A 22,351-nucleotide genomic window follows, 5' to 3' on the forward strand; every position below is an offset into this window, starting at 1 on the left:
AACACAAGCGTTCGTCATCAGGAAGATGACGAACGCTTGTGTTGCGATCGAAACGTCGTGGTTTTTAAAAAATATATTTTTTTGTTATTTTCTTTGAACCTGTCTACGTGACTTTACCGAAAGAACCAAAGAATATGAATTCCTGCAGTCACGAAAGCTTTAAGTCAAGGTTGTTATTTCTCGTCAACAGACTAGCTTTATTTCAGGTCTTGCAAAAAATGATTACAGTGCTATCCTTGGTTGAGTAGATGGCAGAATGCGTCAAGGTCTCTCAATTATCTGCTTATAAAAGAGAAGACTTACAATCTTGGCCTGTCCTCCTTCCTGCACGACGTCTTTTAACAGGATGGGGGACCATGCTTGTCCACCTTCACTGGGGAGTGAGCCGATTCAAATTAGAGTTGAGATCTCGGTGTGCGTGTGTGCGTGTGTGCGTTCACGATTCGATTCCCGCTCACGGCCAATGCCAGTGATAGATTCTTATCTGAACCGGTCTTGGGCCTCCCTTAGGTCGACCCAGCCTCAAACGAGTAACTGGTGCGATGTGTTATTATCGCAACCGGGGAGACAAAGGCGCTCGGGCGTGTTGCTGGCCACCCACCCCTTTGTGTGCCGTGCCGACCACCATAAGTGCTGCTCGCTGACAGCACTTGTTTCACAACGATGTGTTTAACAAGCATCGGGCGCGTGCAGCGTGCAACCATTGATTTTCAACATGAGTCACTTCATAATAAAGGTTTTTGGGTTAGATCGCGTTATTTATAAATGTGTCGTAACCCTCCACCACCCGACACGGCCAATCAGCATTGAGTCACTTGGTCGTAGCGGGTGGTGAGCGGCGAGGACTGGAATTTGAGAAACCATGATTTAGAATTTTCCCGTGTAACCATTGTGTCGTGTATGTAACAAACACAACGATGTTATGATAATTATTTACATGTCTTTGTCAACGCATTTGCTGAATGAAGATCTCCCGATGCGGATTTGCCTGTTCAGCCCAGGTTGTTAGCACAGTCGTACGGAATGTAATTAACGATCAGGATACGTGTTTGTTTCTGTGAAACATCATATTTTTCCGTAATGATCACCTCAATTGGTAATTGCTTTTTCTTTTTTTAAGCTTCACGGAGCAGACGAGTGTGAGTTGTGCCTACGATGTCGCTGCTACGCTCGACTGTTGCTCTGCAGCTCTGATAGCTCGCGCACACACACGCACACACACACAGACACACACAGACACGCACACACACAGACACACACACACACAGACACACACATAGACACGCACACACACACGCACACACGCACACACACACACGCACACAGACACACACGCACACAGACACACACACACACAGACACGCACACACACAGACACACACACACGCACACACACAGACACACACACAGACACGCACACACACAGACACACACGCACACACACACGCACACACACACAGACACACACAGACACAACAACCGCCATTCGCCACTAAGTGGCGGTGACGTCACCACGACGCTTGTGCCAGGCCATGTGCACCTTGAGGCCACGTGAAGTGTCGAACGCCCGCTGGCAGGAGGTCACGGGGCAGACCCAGGTGCCACGGGTCGACTGACTGAGATGACTGGCTGATGCACCACCTGTGCCCCCTACTGTGCCAACCTGCTGTGCCCTAGTCACCCGGCGTTCCGCTCGTTGTTGTGAGCGTCGCTCCTCCGCCCTCCGTTGTTGTTGGAGGGCGACTGCCTCCAACTGCCCAGTAGCGTCCTTCACGAGCCTCCTACACAGAGGCCGATCTTTACACCGCTGGTACCAGTTATCGGCAAGTCCACTCAGCTCCACGTCCTCCTGTACCACATCACTCCATCTCTTCTCTAGCCCGTGCCGCGCCCGTTTAGCCCCCTCGATCCGGCCGAACAAAAGCTGTTTATGCATGCGGTGGCTGGGTATGCGGGCTACATGACCCAGCTAACGCAGCCTTGCCTGCCGTAGGAGCTCACCGATGGGACCGTGCCCAGACCTTTCAAGGATTTGTGAGCTCCTCACACAATCCAGCCTGGTTAAACTCAGGATGGATCGTAGGCAGGCCAGCCTAAATGTTTCTAACCGGCGAAGATGTTCCATTAGGGGGGTCCACGTTTCGCAAGCGTAGAGAAGGGAGGGAATGACCGTGGCCGAGAAGACCTGAAGCTTAGTGCGCAGCGACAGACCAGGTAGCTTCCACACAGCCTTGCGCAACCGATGAAAAGATATTGCCGCTCGACTGATTCGGAGTGAGACCTCTGCTGTTAAACTGGAGCTGGTCATAAGCACTCTGCCTAGGTGTGGGAAACTCTCCACTCTCTCCACCAATGATACGAAGCCGGCTCGGTGCTCGGCAGAAGCGCCTCGTTATCCAACGCTGACATTGCCGCTTAGTGGCTGCGGATCCCTTTTATTCGTGCATTTTTAACTCCCTCCCGTCCACGGGAAGAAGCGTGGATGAATTATAGCCGGCGCCGGTCGTTTTGGAATGTTCACTTCGGTGCGAGGCGCCGGTGGCTCTGCGCGCGTGTGAACACAGACACACGCACCGCCACCGTGGTGGCTTTCGCTTGCGTGGACCTCACTCGCTGCACACACAGAGTGCTCGCCACAAATGAACCGTCTTTTGGCGAACCAAAGGCAGCGGTCACCACACCGCGCGGCGCTTTCAGATGCGCTTCTGACATTAGGAACCCACTGGAGATGGACGTATCAATAGATGCATTTATTAGAACACTTTTGTTTGTGTTTATTCTGTTCTTCCCACACACGCCCGATTAGCATGGTTGGCTATGTATGGTGCGAAAGAAGTTCAACACACATGCATACTACCTTCAAATATATAAAAAAACACTCTCGGCGCAACTGATTGTAAAGGCCCTGCAATTAATTTAGGAACTTATCCCAACTTACTTGAACGCACGTGTATGGATTACATCGCAGTAGCTCCGGTAAGACTTGTCCTCCAAACATCGCAGCCAATGGCCTCCGTTGACGCATTTTGCTCGCATCCCAGCGCGACCTAACGGTGGTCACGATGAGCCGCGATGGTCTGTTGGTGGAAGGACCTCCACTCTCGAGGGAGTTTTAGACAGCCCCCCCCTCCTCGAGAATAATTTTTGCCTATTTTTACGCGCTGTTCAGACGTCTTGGGAGAGAGGGGATGGATGGGGGAGGGGGGGTTACACGTACTGTGCTTCGAATAGCAGTCAAAAAGTTCCGGAATCATCCGCATGTGCAGTTCATATGACTGTAACTCCGCGCCCAGTTATTGCATTATCCGGCCAGCCACAGCTTCAAGTCCACATCTATTTCGCTGAACCAGGCGAGAACCCAAAAGACGAGGATGGTCTTATTCGCGTCATTCGCGTGGCAATCTGCCAGAACCAGATTGCCGTGTCTGTGAGTTCTGCCCGAAATGTTGTGGCAGAATGATATTTTTTTAACTCACCCTCATCAGTCTCCAAGCCGTATCGACTCTATCTCTCTGGTCTCTCTGCCTGTGTTCGGAAACAGATCCAGTGAGATCAAACAAGAAGAAGTGGCAATTATTTTGCACACAAGAAAATGGGGGCTTTGGGAGTGTGATAATGAGCTCTGGAAGACCCAAGTCCCAGGCTCTCGCGGGCTTGCCTCCCCATTGATTTGGCGCGTGTATCATGAGCATAAGAATCGATTTCAATCGATACATCAATGCATCATTACATGTCTAGGACTATTCTATGGGAAATTGCCCAAAAGAGCACTGTCCAGGAAGGGGATTGTGGGGGCTTACCGCAGCCTTGCCTGTGATACCCACGGCAACTGTGGCTACGATTTGACTCCACCGCTCTGAGAATTAAACCACAATGCAGTCAAACTCCACTTATATACAGTTCTCGTATCTACATGTAGAGCTAGAAACTCCACCTATAGACAGTCGTTGTATCCACAGGTAGAGCTACAACCTCCAGAAGGAAGGAATGCGGTCACGCAGTTCCCAACCTTTTTCTACAAAGCCCGAGATTAATCATATTACGGTACAAACATATATATATTGATGTCTCCCGTTTCATGGCTGGCCGCTCATTGGGCTCATCTCCACGCTAACAGTGACTATGTTGTTGGCGGTTGTCGCGAGGCATTGCCGCAACAGCTAGCCAGGTAACTGGCTACACGGGATTTTTGTCGCGTAAGAAATTAACGTTGAATTGGAATGACGGTTGGAGGCTCGGTAGACGTTGAATAGTTACCGAGAGCGACACCAAAGGTAAAACAAAAATTCAACCAGAATACTTCCTTGAATCCTAGAGAAGGTAGAGAAAAGAAGAAGCAAAAACAACCTCGCGAATCATATCACCTTGGGCGTTTTACTGCGTGAAAGAGAATATTTTGTTTTTGTGCTCCGAGTAAAAGGAGGAGGATTGTGAGATGAGTGTGGAAACGACAGCTGCCTCTTATTCTCCATTTACTAAGCAATGTCTTCTCTCTACAAGTCGCACAAAAAAATACGTCCAATGTAATTTTCTATGGTCAATATGAATTAAATACTTCACCCACCGCGCCCTCCTTATTAAGTGCGCCACTGCTCCTATCAGTGACTCGGTTTTATCTTCTGGCTGTTTTGGCCAATTCACAATTCTCTCATCGTCCACAGTTTGGACGCCGCTGTTGTCCCCAGTTTAGCGGGCCAGACGAAGAGCCTCGGAGCATTCGCGATCTTCCCGCTCAACCCTCATATGTGCAATCGGATATGGAGTTTGCGGATAAGAGGGTGCCAGCGGTGGCGAGATATTATCTACATTGCCTGGTATGCAGGCGGTCGTAGGTTCGATCCCGAGCCGGACACCTGTATATTTGGAGTTTGCGCGTCTCTCTCCCCATTGTGACTTTTAATTTTCTTTGGGTTTTTTGTCTCCACATTTACAATCGACAAGCATTTAGAGCATTTGGCCGCGATACATTTTCACGTGACAAGCCACTTTCGTTGAGCTTTCATTTGTGGCCAGGTGACTTCTGAAAAAAAGCTGCATAGCTCAGTGGGCCTTACCTGGCAAAAACTATACATTCGTATTTTTGTAATAGAGATAATGATGGATTACTACGCTAACCGTCTTGGACTGATGATGACAATGAGGGTAGCTGTCGCTCAGCCTTCACCGCCCATCACCGCCACCGGATAGTGACGGACAATAGTGGAGATGACGATGATGATGATGATAAGCAAAATCAGGATATTTCTTTATACTGGAGGAATACACTCTGAGACCCACTGCTCTAGACCAGGGGATCTCAGAGTGTGGTCCGTGATGCTCCTCCAGGTGGCCCGCGAGGCTGTGATGCAAACGTCGCAGCTTGATCCGGAAATGATGACAACGTTCATACCTATTGTTTCGGATATTGATTAATATTTTACTCATGATAATTATTTAAAACATGAAGTTAGGTAAACTACGCTGATGAAACTACCCTAACCCTAAGATCTCAATTCCACCCATTTAAAAAATAAATTCTCATAGCTGCGTTAAAAAAGTTGTTATGTTCCGATAATACAAATCATGTTGTATATGTGATATTTACAGAGACGTGATAGCGTTTTGTCGCCAGGGGTGGAGGGCTGAGTCGTCCCTAGGCCCAAAACAAGTTTGAGAAACACCGCTGCCAGGGCCAGGCCAGGTTCGAGTGCCACTTGACACCACTCAGCTGACCGGGCGATGCATGTGGCCACCGACTGAACCTCGGCTTGCCAGCGGCGTCAAAAGCATGTCTCGTGTAGCCCGGCGGGACGCGTGCTGCTGTTACCGAGCACGCATTAAGGCTGACAAGACACACGAGGGCTTGGTGTTACTGGTGGCCCGTATGCCTTGCCACTTTGTGTCTCCTATCCCGCTCTCGGCGCTCGTGGGAGTGTTGTGCAGGTGTCCGCTTGTGCATTGTTGCTGGGGTGGGGAGCGGTGGCGCGCTACAAACCTGGCGACCCAGATTCGATTCCCGCTCACGGCCAACATCAGTGACAGTTGTCTGAACCGGTCCTGGGACTCCCCTGGGTCGACTCAATCTCAAATTAGTACGCGGTGTAATATGAAAACATCATGACTAGGGAGGCAAAGGTGGCAGGGCATGGCGCTAGCCACCCACCTCCTCGTGTGCTATGGCGACCTTCAAAGGTGCTCGCAAAGAGCACTTGCACCAAAGTCTGTTAAGGCTACATGGGATCTTTGTCTGTGTTGCTGGGGTTACTTTTGGAAGCAGTGCACAAAGAAGAAAATTATATTATCCGCTCGCTGCTCTGTCTCTTCTCTCTCCAAACATGCAACATCAAATGTAGTCTGTCCCCTTATGGGCCTTGCCACACAAGTGTTTCATAACGTCATTTGTTTAAGCAAGCAAACTCTAGGCCGCTGTTACCCTCCTGGGTCTCGGCAGCATTAGGCTGCTAAATCTTATCGGTCGGTGGTGTCTATTTAAGCCGGGGCCTGTCAGCACAAAACATAACATTTTAAATACCCATAATGCCCTTTCAACATTTCGGCCCACATATTAAACTAATGGCTCTTGACGATTCGTTCGTTTACTGGGCCTGACTTCCGATGAGACCAAAACTGTCGAAACTCTTCCAGAGCTTACGCCGCTAAAGCAAATAAAGCCGATACGTTGATGTGTTAGAAACACTTTAAATTCTGCGGTTAATATCTTGAACGTCTCACGATTTGCACTCTCATTAAAAACCCGCCACATCCGTCAGGACCGTGCGTGAGGAGCGACGGAGGGCCCTGACCCAAGATGTTTCCTCCTCAGTACTTTTCTTTTTTGAGGCCACTTCGTGCGATCAACGAACACGTGGACACTTGTTGTTATTTGTGCACCGCTGATAATGCGGCATCGCCAAATCATTTGTACCGTAATGAGTGCCGATTGCAGGTTAGTAGGCACAATGATTCACCATTGACCAAGGCAGTAAATAAGCAGACAATACGTCTCCTTCATATATCTCTCCGCATTAAAAATAAAATATATATATTTTTTACACACAAGGCATCGGCCCAATTAGCTTTTGCGAGTGAATATAATTGCAGCAGCGTTGATTCAGCACAAGCAACCTCTGGACCGGTTTTGACATGCAAGTGTCAATCAGCAGAGTTCAGGATTGCTTGAATCGATGCCGTTGAGCTGTCTGATGTTACAGGCAAGGGACCCTCTTGTGCAGAATCGATGCTGCTGAAATTATACACTCACACAAGGCTGCTGGAGAGACGGATATGTGACGCAGACGTATTTTCTGCCCATCTATTTTTTACATTTTTTGCCCGTCGATTTTATTTTGCTAATTTTATTTAATTTTCCACCCGCCTATTTTTTTATTTTATTAACTTTTTTTTGCCCGTCGATTTCATTTTGTTCTGCTCGTCTATTTCATTACGGCCTAATCTCCGCAATGACGCTCATGACTCCTTTGGACCGAGGCTTAAGACAAAAGCGTCACGATTCTCATAAGGGGCAATCGATGCATATGCATCGTAAGGGTAAATCTTCCGATTTCGATCGATTGAGATGGCGTACGCTGACACATTATCAGAGTTTTGTTGTTTTCGTCAACAAAAAAATCCTTGCGTAGTGTAAAATTTACGCTCTTTTTTAGTTGTTATTCGATTATTTTATAATTGCAGTTCTTTCTAAGAATTAACCGTTCGTTGGATTAATGTAGCCCCTGACTTACTGTATAATTGCATACATTGTACCGCGGCCCGTACACGCCATGATTGTGTCCGATCTTTTTGCATTAACCCAAGCTGATGGTTTTGTCCTTTTAAATCTGTTTTGTAAGCATGTCTGTATTAAAAAAAATACCATTAAAGAGTAATTAATGGGTATATGGTGAGTAGCTGTAATATAATTACATCCTGAAAACAGACTATTACTGGTACGCTTACAGTACTGATATTACTAAACCGATTGCAGTACTGAATTACAGTTCAGTATGTCTGTGCACAAATTTATATTCGTAAGTATCCACGCATAATGCAAAGCATAAATTAGCTTTGATTTTGTTCTTTTCCCAGATTACAGCAGGGTCCGTTACCCGCAGAGTCAAACTCTGGCCAGAGGCAAAGTTAAGAGCGCAACAAACAGATAATTTCCAGCGCCTCCTGTCCTTTTTTATTTTTACAATTTCCACAGAACCGGCCGGGCACCTGCGAATCGTTTGTATAGCGCGCGCGCGGTCCCACGCCTTCAGAGATTCACGAGCTTGACAACGGAGCGAGCTGTCCCCATGAGCGCCGTGCGTTTGCGTCTCGTGCAGCCTGGACAAGAACCGCGACGCTGCTGTCGTACCTTGACGCTGCCCCGGTACGTCTCTGGGATGGCCAAGACGCCGCTCTGTGGCCAAAAATCAGGAGCGGAGTCGGTGTTCGGGACAAGCGGCAAGAGTCGCCGTTCGCTCCTTGTCCGCACCGTAATCTCGCAACGTCACTCTGTGTGTACACCACCGAGGAGCAGAGACCATGGAGCGAACTTTGGCGGTCATCCTCGCAGCAGCAGCATCAGCAGCACGCCCAGTCGAGCAAAGGCGGCGGTCACCGCATCGCGCGGCGCTTTCAGACGCGCTTACGCGGCCGTCTGGAACGCTCTTTCCTTCCGATATTAAGAAAACCACTGGAGTCGTGCATTTTTTAATCTTGTTTGAAAACTCATTTCTCGAGAACTGCTTTTTGTGCATAGTTTGCTGTCCTTCCCTCGCACCTCCAATTATCACGGTTGGCTACGTGCAGTGCGAAAGAAGTTCAACATGCATACATACATACATTTGCAGCGACATTGAAATATTTTTTTTCGGCATATATTGGATTTATAAAAAAAACTTATTTGTGCTTGTGACGTCAACTGGGCGTGGTATTAGCGATGTGAGCTTGTCTGCAGTAGATGGAATTTCTGTATAAAGTATGCATGTTGAACGTCGTTCGCACCGTACCTAGCCAACTGCGATAATATAATCCGAGATGCAGGGAAAAGACAACAAATTAAACAGAAAAAGCAGTTTTAAAGAAATGAGATTTCAATCTAGATTTAAAAGTGCATGGCTCCAGGAGGAGACAGAGAGAGCAGCAACGATTTGTTAAGGGTAGTTGTGTGTTGTTGCTCCCAAAGTTGTTTAATAAACACCATTACATTGTTTAGTAACTCTTTTACCGTTATATTTACTTATTCATTGCTACGTGACCACCTCGAGTGAAATTGCCCATAGCTGCTTAATTGGTCAGATGCCCGAGGAACAAAATAAACAGAGTGGAGAACCAAAGCCATAAACTCGCGGCCCGTCTCGTGAGGTGATGGCGTGGTGCCGTGGCGACGCGCCGCATTGAAAGTTGGGTCCAGACGAAATGTGAGCAAAACGAAAGTGGCGTCAAAGGGCTCTTCGCTAAACAATCTGAGGGGGTGCAACTGGGAGGGGGAAAAAAAACGGAAGAATACTTGTGCCTAGGTTAAGTTATTGAAGACGGAGCGATATAAAAAAATTATGATGTAAAGAGGTGGATGGGCAGGAGGAGGTTGGTAGTTTTAATGAATTGGCAGCAGCAGCAACTTCTTCATAATTTACAGTTGGCATCATCATGGTCGTCGTCCTCTTATCCATGGGATATCGTGGGCAAATGAATGACCATAACCCTTGTCAGCAAACACTTTCTCCACCATTAGACTCATCCGCCTAAATTTGCAAGATAATAGGATGGGGATCGACCCGCAGGCAGCAGGTCATTTTTTGCGGATCGATTTTTGTTTTTGGGCCGCGTTCAAATAGGATTCGTTGACTGAGGAGTTTCAACGTGAGACGCATTAAAGGCAGCGCCCTGACGTGGGAGCGTCGAGCGAAGGTTTCCCGTGGCTCCTTCGCAGAGACGGGGCCAGCACGTCCACGTCACGTGCTCTGCAGCGGGACAGCCGCCCTCTCCGCCGGAGAGAGGCTGAGGGGAAGCCACGCGCGTAGCTTAAGCTGTATAAATAAATAGACAAACGGGTGGTATCGCTCGCCATCGTTTGAATTGATTCTTAAGTGGATATCCGCCGCCCTGTGATTTCGCGAAAAATCCGAGTGCACTTTACCGCCCGCTGACCCCTGAACTCCTCAGCGTAGCCGGGGTGATGACACACGATGTTGTGGTACGGCCGGTTCAGTCGGGGCTGCTCCTGCGGGGGGCCCTTGCTCTCGCCGCCACGATGGCGCTCTTTTATTCATGGTTCGTGCGCCGATTTCTCTGCAAATTGGGGGATTCGTACAGCACGGGAAGACGCGCCACGATACCCCTGGCCCCTTTTGGATAATAGGACTTAAAGATAAGGTGACATATAAGAGGAATTTTGCTCTACGGGATTGAATATATTTTACGTTTAAAAAACAACAAAAACTCAACGCACGTGCCTTAAAGAATGGCGATTGCCTGAAACGTCAACTGTTATATTTTTCCTTTGAAGGCGACATTGTTTTTAACTGACGTGTTGAGGTTTTTTGTGGCTGTTTTACTGTACATGTGCTGGTGCACCACTGCCAATGCAGCGTCGCCACCACAACATTTTTTTATTACAAATGTATACGTTAATTTAATATGCACATTCTTTTTGATGTGACATTTGGTGTGTGCGCACCGTTAAGAAAACATGTTTTATTCGTTTCTATTTTGTTAAACCCTAACAAAACCCCAATAATCTCTGGACGTAGAACAGAGTGCTTCTGAATGTCTCTGGCCCTCAAACGGATCCAACCACCACCCCTCCCCCCCCAAATGTCTGAGCATCCAGCCGTCATTCTGTATTGATCGCCACTCGTGGTCACTATCGTAAAGCACGTTATTTATCGCAGTCGCTGAACATCTGTGATAAACACGGCAAAGCCTCCAGCGATTGGCCCAAGGATGTAAGTGCCTTGGCAAACAACACCAAGTTCCTAAATCATCAAGTCCGCTCGTGTGATGGCCAGGGCGTGCAATATTCAGCCCTTCTTTATAGTTTCGCCGTTGTTAGACATTAACTGCCGTTCGGAGGATCGAGCCGTTGGGTTTTAATCAAAGTTATGCCCGCAGTGAATATGGAGGAGGGAAAGTGTTTTAAAGCAACCTTTGCGGTCTTCCCAAAATGACACCTGCGGCATATCTCGGCCCGCTGGCAACCTTAGATTAGTACGGTGCAAATTACTGCAATTGTTTGCTACAGGTCTTAAATAATAAGTGAAAACACACTGCTCACAATTTATTTAACAAGCGCGCCTCCACGCATGAGTTGATCCACTTATTGTAATTTAATGATGAGAATAAGAACGTGCAGTCTTTTGTCAATCCACTGCTGGATGAAGACCTCGCCGTGCTGTGCCGGTCATGGCGATCGTGGTTCACCACGCTGGTCAGTGCGAGTTGAAGGTGATGGGGGTGGGCAGGAAGGACCAGGAGCCGTTCAGATATCTCACGCCACTGATGTTAGCTGTGAACTGGAATAACAAAAAAATATGTTGTAATCCAGCATGCCAACCACTGTGACATCAACCCCCTCCCACCGCCTCATTGTAATGTGCTTGCAGATCATTTCCAAATCTGTGATTTGGGCTATGGCACCAGTCGTTACTGACTTGGATTTATGATCGCCGTATGAGTCTCGCTGCCCCTAGCGGGACAGCTTGCTTTGGCGGTGGCGGTGGTGGCGGTGGTGGCGGTGGTGGCGGTGGCAGTGGTGGCGGGGCGGGGGGGTGCTTGTCGGACTTGGCGAACGCTGTGCATGGCGCGGCCGCGGCGGCGGCGATCGCACTGATCCGGCTCTATCACCGACGCCGAAATCGACGACGTCAACGGGAACTCTCCTGACGCCGGCGTTCAGGGAGAGGCGCGAACGCCGGCGGGCGGGCGAGGTCGAGCGATTGCAGGGGCTGCGCCTTCGCGCGCCAACACCGTGTGCGGTATTCAACAATTCCACCGAGTAATCGGTGTCCGATTCGTGGCTTTTCGAAATTGGGAATGGATTCCGAGCAAACGATTTTTGCGGGTTTTTAATTAAATCTGCAAAATTAGGAGAAAGAACATCCTCCTTCTCCTCCGCACGCTCCAGGTGAAGGGAGTAGTGGGGGGGGGGGGGGGCAAATTGCGTCTCGCCTGATTACCGGCTAACCGCTTGTGATTTAACAAACCTGATGCGTACGGGCCACGTGCGTGCGTGAGTGCACGTGCACACCGGGCGCTCACGTCGACTGCCGCCGAGCGTCGTGGGCGTCGAGGGCCACCGCTGGCTCGTGGCCAATTTTTATTGTTGCCGTGCCCTGCAATGGCGTAGGCAAATTCACACGCCAGTAACGCAACGCAGAGGAAAATAAAAAAGTAAAGCTCCATTCCGTGAATCACTTCGTTAGATCGCACCGGCGCAATTTGCACCTGTGTTGTTCTGCAACAACAGCAACAGAATAACTTGATTGTAAATATACTTGTTCTCACACTCGAGGGAAATGCATTTATGATTGAGTTTTTGGGGTTAGATCGCGTCAATATATTAATGTGTCGTTAAAACCCGCCACCACCCGACACAGCCAACTAGTAAGGTTGTCACGTAAACAGAACGTGCCAATTCGTCACTCGCACAGCACACCGGTGTGTTGGAGAGCAAATCCACAACATTTGCGACATTTTGACAACAATTACGACGTTTTGACAATAATTACAACTATCATCATCACAGATCTGGCTGTCCACAGTAAACCCATCAGATTGTAAATGTTGTGGATTTGCTCTTCATCTGTGAGATTCCAGAGATGAGATTGAGCATATCCTTATTACGGCCCTCGAACGACAAACCACGGCCCTCTGCTTTCATTGCAATGAAAGGCATCGGTGTACAAAGGCACGCAAACGTAACAAATACAACTCTCAACACGCAAGCACTGATAACGCACCAAGGATGTTGCTGATGAAAGTGTTGAGTTGTACGTTACATGTGCCTCTTTTTAATGTCAGCATCCCGTGTTCTATCGGGCCTGGACTGAGTGAGACGTTGCGACGGTGAGCGAGATGCCATGCCACCCTGGACACCTGGCTGGGTGTGTACGAATGTTGAACTTCTTTCGCACCGTACCTAGCCAACCGTGGTAGTGTGTGTATGTTGAACTTCTTTCGCACCGTACGTCGCCAACCTTGCTATTTGAAGTATGTTGAACTTCTTTTGCACCATACGTATATAATCGGAGGTGTGGGAAATGTTAAGTGTGCACCGTATAAACAGTGGCCAATTGTTGGCGTTCATAAATACAAACTTTGCACAATTTTTTAAAGTTATTTTTCTTTTTATATATATGAATCAATTACGTAACATTCAGATAAAAAAAACATTTTAATGACTACTGCTGTGGTTTTCACACCTGATGATGATTGCTTGTGTTGCAGTCGAAACGTCGTGAGAATTTTATTGTTTTATATTTTTATTATTTTATTGTTTCCCTTCTACGTGACTTTACCGAAAGAACCAAGAAAAATGACTACATTGTTAAAGGTAGCAAAACACTCTAACAAAAAATACTGTTATATACTCACCATGGATTGGTAAAGGGATGTAAATTATTCTTATCTCTCATTTGAACGAGTGTCCTACATAATCTTCCGCTGATTACAGCGCCGTGGATAGGGATTGGGATGAAGGATGTAAGTGTGAAAAAGAATCCCCTAAGGTTTGTCCGCACCTTGGTGAGCCCTGGGGCTCACGTATCCACTCCCGTGATAGCACAAATGGCTCCAGCGAAAGGCAGCCTTGCCTACGAAGCTTAACTCCTTCACTGGACATCACTCCGGGTAGAAGCGAGGACCCGAGGGTTGGTATCACAGGGGGATGGGATATTTACACAACGAAGATCCCGTTAAAGGAACTTACGCTGCATCGCAGTTCATGACACACACAGAGGCTGAACACGAACCACGTGAGTTTTATTTTTGCCACTGCCTTAAAACGCCACAGCTGTCCGTTTCCTCTGCCCGCACGCACGGACAATATTTGCACATTCAGCTTAACACCGAGTAGGCTTTCGCGACCAATATCCATAATAGAGGTTTTTTGCCATAATACAGGGTTTTTTTGTGGTTATATGGCGATCTAGATGGCGATTTAACCCCCAAAAAAACCTGTATTATGGATGATATTGGTCACGAAAGCATACTCGGTGTTAAACAAAGGTTTTTGGGTTAGATCGCGTTAATATAAATGTGGCATGACTCACGCCACCACCCGACACAGCCAATTAGTAAGGTCATTCACTCAACAAAACGTGCCAATCCGTTACTAGTTGAGCACTCGCCGGTTGTGTGTGGGCGAGTAAACCCACGACGTTTACAATTGCAGAGACCGTTTACCCCCTGTGGCCGCCACCTTTCCCACGTGCAGACCCGGCCAGCCGTGGCCCACTATCAACACCGTGCAGGGACAGCGGCCATCAGACTTCAAACACGGCAACACCGGCGCCAAGCCTCGGCGCAAATCGATTCCCTGCCGCAACCCGGACGGAGACGGCAATTTCCATCGCGCGGCCGGCTCGGACCCAGACGGGTGTCGACCCCGACTCCTCCACCCCGGGGTGAGGGAAGACCCCTGTCTGCACTGCGGCACAGGGCGCTTGGAGGGCCTCTCGCTCTTGACTTGGCCAGCGAGCATCAAGGGCAGAGGGCACATCAGCATTGGTTTGGCAGGTCGGCTCACGCGCTGTAATTGGCAATCATCTAACCGACCGTGGCTTGCATATGGGCGCTAAGAGTACAAAAATCTGTCCGGAGTGCTGTATCACACAATCGCTGGTGGAATATGTTGACCTTATGAAGGCCTGCAAGGCAAAAGGTTGATTATTCATTCCTCTCAGTGAATATATTTTCTTTTTTAATATAGCTCATTTACATAATACACACTGCCACACTGACTGCAGAGATCCCATATTTAACCTCTTATATTGTTGCGGAGTGGCTCTCAATGAGTTGCGCATCGAGGCGAGCAGAGCGCACGGGAGGGTCGTCTGGCCAGCGCCACTCGTGGCAATAATTGTCTCCCCAGTTAAGATGTTGACACTGCGCTCGGGATGTGCTTCAGGCCCAGTTGACCTAGGGGAGGCCCGGTGTTTAACGTTCACGTCGCACTCGCCGGTAATTGAATGTGCGTCATTGTGATTTTAGTGTCGTCCGCCAACCGTTGCGCACGCGTCATTGTGCTCTCTCGCACGTGCACTCAGACTCTCCTTCTCCACGCCACTCTCTGCCGGCAAAGACAAAGATCCCCCCCCCCCATAGCTTGAGCAGATTGTTGGGCTAGTGCTGTTAGCGAGTGCCTATAAAGGCCAACATGGTAACGCAATGGGTTGGGTGGCCAACACCGCAGCTCCCCATGCTGATGTTTTACACAACGCGCCAGGTACTCATATTAAGGCTGAGTCCACCTGTGGGAGGCCCATGACCGGTTCGCATATTCGCAGGGAATCGGAGCTCGCGTCGCCGGGTTTGTCGTGCGGTGCGCTAACCACTGCGCCACCGCTCCCCATTTAACAACACAAACACACGCAGTCCACAAAGTCAGTCCCCCATGCTTTCCGAACAGTATCGCTCGGTCCACATTACTCTGAATAAACACCCTTCTGCCGCTTTCCCCACCTACATATAGCGCCACCGCCGGCTAGATTGGGGTCAAAACTTTGCGCAACGAATACGCTGTTCGAGGCTGACCGCTTGTCTCTCGGTCGGCCAGACCTTTTTTTTCCCCAACCCCCCTTCGCGCCGGGCGATTTCCGAGCGCGAGTGAATTTTCTCAGCGGCTCTAAACAGGGCGCGCGGAGACCTCCCGGTGTTTAAGGCGGCGGTGGCGACCGCTCTCCGGGAATTGTAAATGTGTTTTTTTTTCTTTTGTCGCGGGGCTGTGATGGGGGTTACACTTCGGGACGGACAGGGGTGCGGCGATGTTTGTCGACCGGGCGATGAACGCGATTGCCCTCGCGCGCCCCGCCGAGAGAAATCGAGTTTTCGTTTTTTTTTTTTATTTTCATGCACAAACACAACCGGGCGCGCAAATATGAATTCTGAGTAGAGGCTTCCGTCGCTCTGCCGTGGCGGCGGCGGCGGAGGCGATGAGGAGTTATTTTTATTTCGTCCGGGGGGGGGGGGGGGTGGGGGTGGTTCTCTGCGAAAAATCAACGTGCTTCTTACGGGAAAGAATAAACTGCTAGCCGCTAGCAGGATGTATGCAAGCCACAAATTGGTTTGCAGCAGTTTGGGCCAAGGGAGATTATTGAGCAGAAAAAAAGGTGCCGATAGGGTTTTAATTTACGATTGGTAGACTTGTTTTAAGGCTTTAGCAGTAAATCACGCTGAATCCACCTGATCTCATTAGGCCTCAGAAGCCAAGCAGGGGTTTTTTTTTGTGCCCGGTGACTGCTTGAAATGTGCGACGAAGAGAATGAAGTGTTGTAAGCTTTGGCTGCAAGGTTATCAGGACAGGAATGTGCGTGCGTGTGTTTTTTTATCGTATCTGCGTATGAATGCGAGTGTCGCTCCCCTCGAATGCGTGGGTGCTCATTGTGTACTCGCACATTCGGCAAACGCACCCAAGTTAATGTTGCCAAACAGACCAATTCAGGACTATCCTGAGAAAAAAATAGGTCTGAGCGCTCAGCGAGGCTTCCTGAGTAAATAAAGGACACGATCATGATAATTATAATTTATAGTCTCCCAATTGAGCAGCTGGAGCTGCGCCGAAATACAAAGAATGTCTTCCTTGAAATCTCGATCAGCAGAGCATTACGGCACGTCGGAGAACGGCCCTGGGAGAGGATGACACCGTACAATTACCTCTGCAGTCACTTCCGTAGCCCCCTCCCTCTCTCACTCACCCGGCGCGACTACTTCGAGAATCAATTCTATGGACCTCTTGCCCAGCACGCCCCTCTCAAGTGTCACTTCGACAGGGACTCTCGCCGAGTGCCGCCGATCCGTGCTCTGCGCCACGGCCAAGATGAGCCGGGCCAAATCCTGTCTCTGTTCATTATTTCGAACTTAACGAGCGCTCGTTTGCGACGCGAGAGGAGGTCCACTGGCAGCCCGCAACAAAAAAAAAAACCTCCCACGCGCCCCCCGGCAAGTGCGGTAAACAGCGGACGAATGTTTTTTTTTAACCACCAGCGACTCACTTTCTGCACTGCAATCCTCTTGCCACGTGCAAGAGGTTCGGATGATATTGCCCCACCCCCCACCCACTGATGAAACGCAGCGTATTCACCAGCCCCGTCCATTCAATCTACTCGAAGGGAGTGAAAGTTGAATTCGATTAATTCGGCCGTGCCCGATCAATGATGTGACACGGCCATCGTGACCCACCCACTCACCCCCACTTGCTGGGTCACCTGGCCATCTCTAGCCACTGATTTTAAGGTCAATGCAATTTATCAACCTGCCGTACCCGGCCCTTTCTTCCACAAAACACGATGACAAATATGAAAGTAAGAGACTTTCCGTGATACACATCACAACGTATTCAATGGAACCTGCTGTACGGTTGAATATCACATCGAGATATGGCTCCGTAATCAAATTGCAAAATACAAAACTGTTCAGTCGGGCTTCCTACACACACGGATTATTCCGTTGAGGATTGCACAAAACATTTTAAATATATACTTTTTTTACATTCGTGTGTTTCATCAATTATATCCCACGTGTGCCGTTTCCATTAAACACATAGCGCTGTGCAAGCTCATCCCATTACAATCCCCAGAAGCTAAGAGCTGCCGCACGCCATTGTACATTCACAGCAGCAGCAGCAGCAGCATCAGCGCAAGGGACGCTTGCGTTCTGTTGATTTTTTTTGTCCGTTTGTACATTACGCCAATTTTTGTATTCTCACTTTTTAATTCACACAAGATTGTTCACGTTTGTATGCACTTACGATGCGAGTTAACACAATCAGTTCGCAATCAATGATCACGTGATGAATTCAGGCACTGGAACAACAACCCGTTGTGTTTCGCATCACTGAAGTCGCAATTTAGCCCAGGTAAATTAATGGGTTGGCTACGTCAGTAACTTGCGTACTAGACGCTATGTAACATAGTTCAGAAACACGATTCGTAACCTGTTTGTTTTGGGTGAGATGGGGTTGTTGTCATGCTCAATTTGAACGTTAACCCTCCACCACCCGACAATCAACTCAAGTTGCCACATCGTTTAAACAAACCGCGATGTTGAAACGGAAGGAAGCACAATGTTAAACGTCACGCTGGTGATTGACACCCAACATCGCCAGCTGTGAACAGAGCTCAGCTCTCGCGTTCAGAAACGCGGTGATTCGTGAATTTTGAAACAGATAAAGAGTTGGTGTTGTTGTTGTTGTTGACAGAGCGTGCAAAGAAGCGTGGATGACCTCATCTTGCTCGATTTAAGACCGGAAGCAGGTGGATTGGCTTCACTGTTCTGGCAAGTCGCCCGATGATGCTGGATGTAATTACCAGCGATACGTCACGGTACCCAAATTGTAAATGTTGTCGATTTGCTCTCCAACACACCGGTGGGCTGAAGTAGTAAACTAATCGGCGCGTTTTGTTTACGTGACAAACCCCTTACTGGCTGTGTCGGGTGGTGAAGGGTTACGCTATACGACCAAAACGCCTTTATTATGAAGCATGGAAAGATGCCCGCTTGCAATTACACCGAAACAGAGGAACACTTGGATTAGAGAATAATTTTAACTGTTGAGAAACCTGAAATCGTTTTGGCCGGGACGCACCGCTAAAAAGGGTTCGCGTCCGAAAGGGCGCGAGCCGAGGAGATGGATTGAGACACAAGGAGGTACAGAGAGAGACAAAGATATATTTAGGCACAAGGAGACACAGGGAGATAGGGAGCTAGATGTAGACAATGACACATTTGTTTTAATCATAGCTGTATGTGGATACTTTTGGAACATTTTTGTCTGTGTTGCACGGAGCTAGGCACTTCTAAATCTAGATTGGAAACTCATTTCCAAAGAACTGATTTTTGTGTGTAGTTTGTTGTCCTTCCCCCGCGCCTCTGATAAGCACGGTTGGCTACGTGCAGTGCAAAAGAAGTTCGGCATACACACGAACGTAGACTCGCATAGTAACTCACCCACACACTCACCCATCCTCAGATTAGCGTGGTTGGCTGAGAGCGGTGGTGTGGACGGGCTTTATGAGCGCGACTTCTGAAACCCGTTGCAGTGTTGGATGGTCAGCACCCTTCCTCTGTGTGTATATTGGAAAGCCTTACGATTTTATGAGCGCCCAAGGTATTTTGCTTAATTAGTGCCAATATTGTTCTGGCAAAGTTTTGGGAATTGGAGCAGTGGATTTATATATACTGTATAGCGTATTATATATTTTAATGATGTGATTGTGCATTGATCCATGTTCTTTTGACTGGCTTATTGAATCTGCCCTAGAGCAGGACTTGTTCTCATTCATTTCCTGGAATGGCTCGGAGTAGCGTGCGTAGGATGGGTGTACATGTGTATGTATGTACGTGAGGATGTGCGTACATACGGGGAGCGGTGGTGCAACGGTTAGCGCGCTGCTAACTGAAACCCGTTCACGGTCAACACCAGTTACGTTTATCTGAATCCGTCTTGGGCCTCCCCTAGGTCGACTCAGCCTTCAAATAAGGACCCGGTGCGGTGTGTAAACATCACCAATGAGGGAAACAAAGGCGGCCAGCCGTGGTGCTGGTCACTCACCCCCTCCTGTGCCGTGCCGGCCTTCATCGGTGCTACTTGCTAACACCACTTGGCCCAACAGTCTGTTTCAGGACATACGGGGGATCTTTGTATGCAGAGTGAGGTTGGGAATAGTGCCACAGTACTGTGGTATGAGCAAAGTAGCTTTGATCCTTGGTCATGTATATAAGGTTACTAGACATCTGTGAAGAATAACTTCATAGCTCAAGGGATTCCTCCCCGAGTCTTAACAAAGATTCTGATTTTGAAACAGCTCGGCTTTTGGCTTCGGCAGTTTCCAGTTTAAAAGATTGTGTTTCAGTATCCCAGAGCTTCGATAAAATATTGTATTTTGTTCCGGACACCATTTCGAGAATTCTGCCTTTCGCTCCCCAGATTATAAATTCGCCCTTTGCTACTCTGCATTACCAACGCTCTGCAACACCTCTAGCCAACCGAGGCACAAGCTGTGTGCAACGTGACTGCAAGGATCCATACTCTTTGGTTCTATTCGGTAAAGTCACGTAAAAAACAACAACAACACAATTCACGACGTTTTGGCCACAACACAAGTGGCCTTCATCAGGTGAAGGGAGCAGACTGTCTAGAGGACAGCGCTGGAGTGAACACAGCCAAGCTCAGACCGCGACCTTTAAGCTGTGTGAGAGGAAACAGAGCGCCTTGACAAAGGAATTAGCATAAAAATTAGCATTTAATGGGCGGACTTAGCATGATGAACGATGTACAGGGGGGAGCAAGTGCAGACCGGCGAGCGGGGGAGGGGGGGGAGTTTACATATTGATGGTGTGAAAAGGGAATTTGAGCAGCTGCGAAAGTTTGGGATACCACTACTTGAAAAAATATACTGTACCATTGAAAATTAGTTTAATGTTTGGTTTGATTCAGAACATCTTTCCAATGGTTGCTTAATTTGAAACCATCCTCTCGGTTGAAATTGTGTCTGTGTTTGTAAATCTGAATTGCCTCGTGAACTCTGATAAAAACCCGTGGGTTTGCAAAGAACCTTGGTATCGGAGAAAATGTTATCGTGATCACCCACAGTGTTGTAACAGTGATCAGCTACGGCAGAAGAATTCGTTCTGCCGTAGCTGATCACTGTTCTGCCGTGTTTCAAATCTGATTTGTGCTCGCGAATTCGGTAGAGACATGTCGCTTTGTCTCACCGATATAGCAGTCACCACAGGTGCAGATACATTTGTAAACTCCGGGGTACTGTAAGTCAGGAATGACATCCTTCACGGAAGGGATCAGGTCACGGATTTTGTGTACTGTATTGAACCGGACCAGGATCTTGTGTTTGTTTAGAATTTTGTAGATCTTTTTTTTTGTTGCTTTTTAAGTGACTTTACCGAATAGAACCAAAGAGTATGGATCCTTGCAGTCACGAAAGCTTAAATCTAGAACTGTGTGCAACGTGCACACAGCGTCAGCCCAGCGTGGCGTGTATTCGTTGTCGGGGAAAAGAACACCCAAATGCGCTGCTTCGGCCGGGGAAAGACGCTGGCAGGAGTGCAGATTTTGGGGGTCCACTTTTCAAACGTCCCAGGCCTCGTGCTTGCGTCGAAGTGGGTGGGGCTACCCGAGTAGTGGGCGGCGACAGCAGGGGAGTGGGCGGAGTCTATAACGACGTGTGGGTGGGACTGTAATAAGAAAGAGCTGGTAATGCGTGCCGATACAGGCCACCATGCTTCAATAGGGATTACCGTTGGTACGGCTATTTTAGTACACACAATGGACAGGAAGTACAAGATCAACGGGCTCGCATAATGCGCGTGCATAATCTACGTTGATTCATTAATCCCCCCCCCCCCAATTCGCGCAACAAGAGCGCACAAGAGTTGTCATCACGTCTACGCCTCTATATAAAGAACGAAACAGGTGGACTTCTCCACAAATCTGGCTGTCGCCTGATGAAGCCAGTTGTAATTACTGGCGAAACGTCGTACTCGGATTGTAAATGTTGTGGCTTTGCTCTCCTACACACCGGTGTGCTGTACTAGTGACGAATTAGCACGTTCTGTTGACGTGACAACCCTTACTATGGATGATATTGTTCGCGAAAGCCTCCTACGTGTTAAACAGGGGCGGCTAGTGTGTGAGTGGGCGTGGCAATGTGTGAGTGGGCGTGGCAGTGTACGAGCGGGCGGAGACAATAGTGGGAAGGGGGCTGCCGGCTGCAGCACGTGGCGCGCCATTCGAGCCTCTGCACAAACTGTGGGTCGCCTCTGGAGGTGTACCCTCACGAGCGGTAGTCGCACACGGAATCTGAACCTGGCACGGCCCTCGCCAATACTTTTGTGCGGATTGACCAGCAGCATGAGCAGCGGGAATACGAAGTTCCGGCCTCCGACACGCGTGTGACACGTCCGCCTTAATAGGCACAGTGCTTTTCCCAGCAGCACCTTCCAAGGCGGTCTCCCATGGATTTTCCAAGTATTCTCAATGGCTGCTTTCACTCGAAAAGACCCTTAGGGGCAAGCGCTCTTCGTCAGAACCTAATTAGACCAGCACATTATATGAATGGGTGGTCGAGCTTGCCCTATGCCCAGCTGTCAGTTTTCTGTACATGAGCAGGTCATTATTGCATGCTGCATACTATCACTGGCACGGTACAAT

The 22,351-nt window shown here is 48.6% G+C and overlaps 1 protein-coding gene across 3 annotated transcripts in view; it reads left to right on the top strand.

The window, feature by feature from the left end:
- The window catches only part of LOC116952389 (uncharacterized), an 814,348-nt gene that overhangs the window by 56,533 nt on the left and 735,464 nt on the right, over nucleotides 1-22,351 (top strand). The window contains exon 2 of one of the 3 annotated variants that reach the window (XM_076074262.1): nucleotides 14,402-14,591. The exons of the other annotated variants lie outside the window; for them this stretch is intronic. The gene's annotated coding sequence lies outside the window, so the exon portion shown is untranslated. The remainder of the gene's footprint in view (nucleotides 1-14,401; nucleotides 14,592-22,351) is intronic. 3 annotated transcript variants of the gene reach the window in all.

The sequence above is a fragment of the Petromyzon marinus genome, chromosome 46, assembly GCF_048934315.1.
Source record: "Petromyzon marinus isolate PM22_M1 ecotype Great Lakes invasive population chromosome 46, UKy_Petmar_22M1.pri1.0, whole genome shotgun sequence".
NCBI classification, from domain to species: Eukaryota; Metazoa; Chordata; class Hyperoartia; order Petromyzontiformes; family Petromyzontidae; genus Petromyzon; species Petromyzon marinus.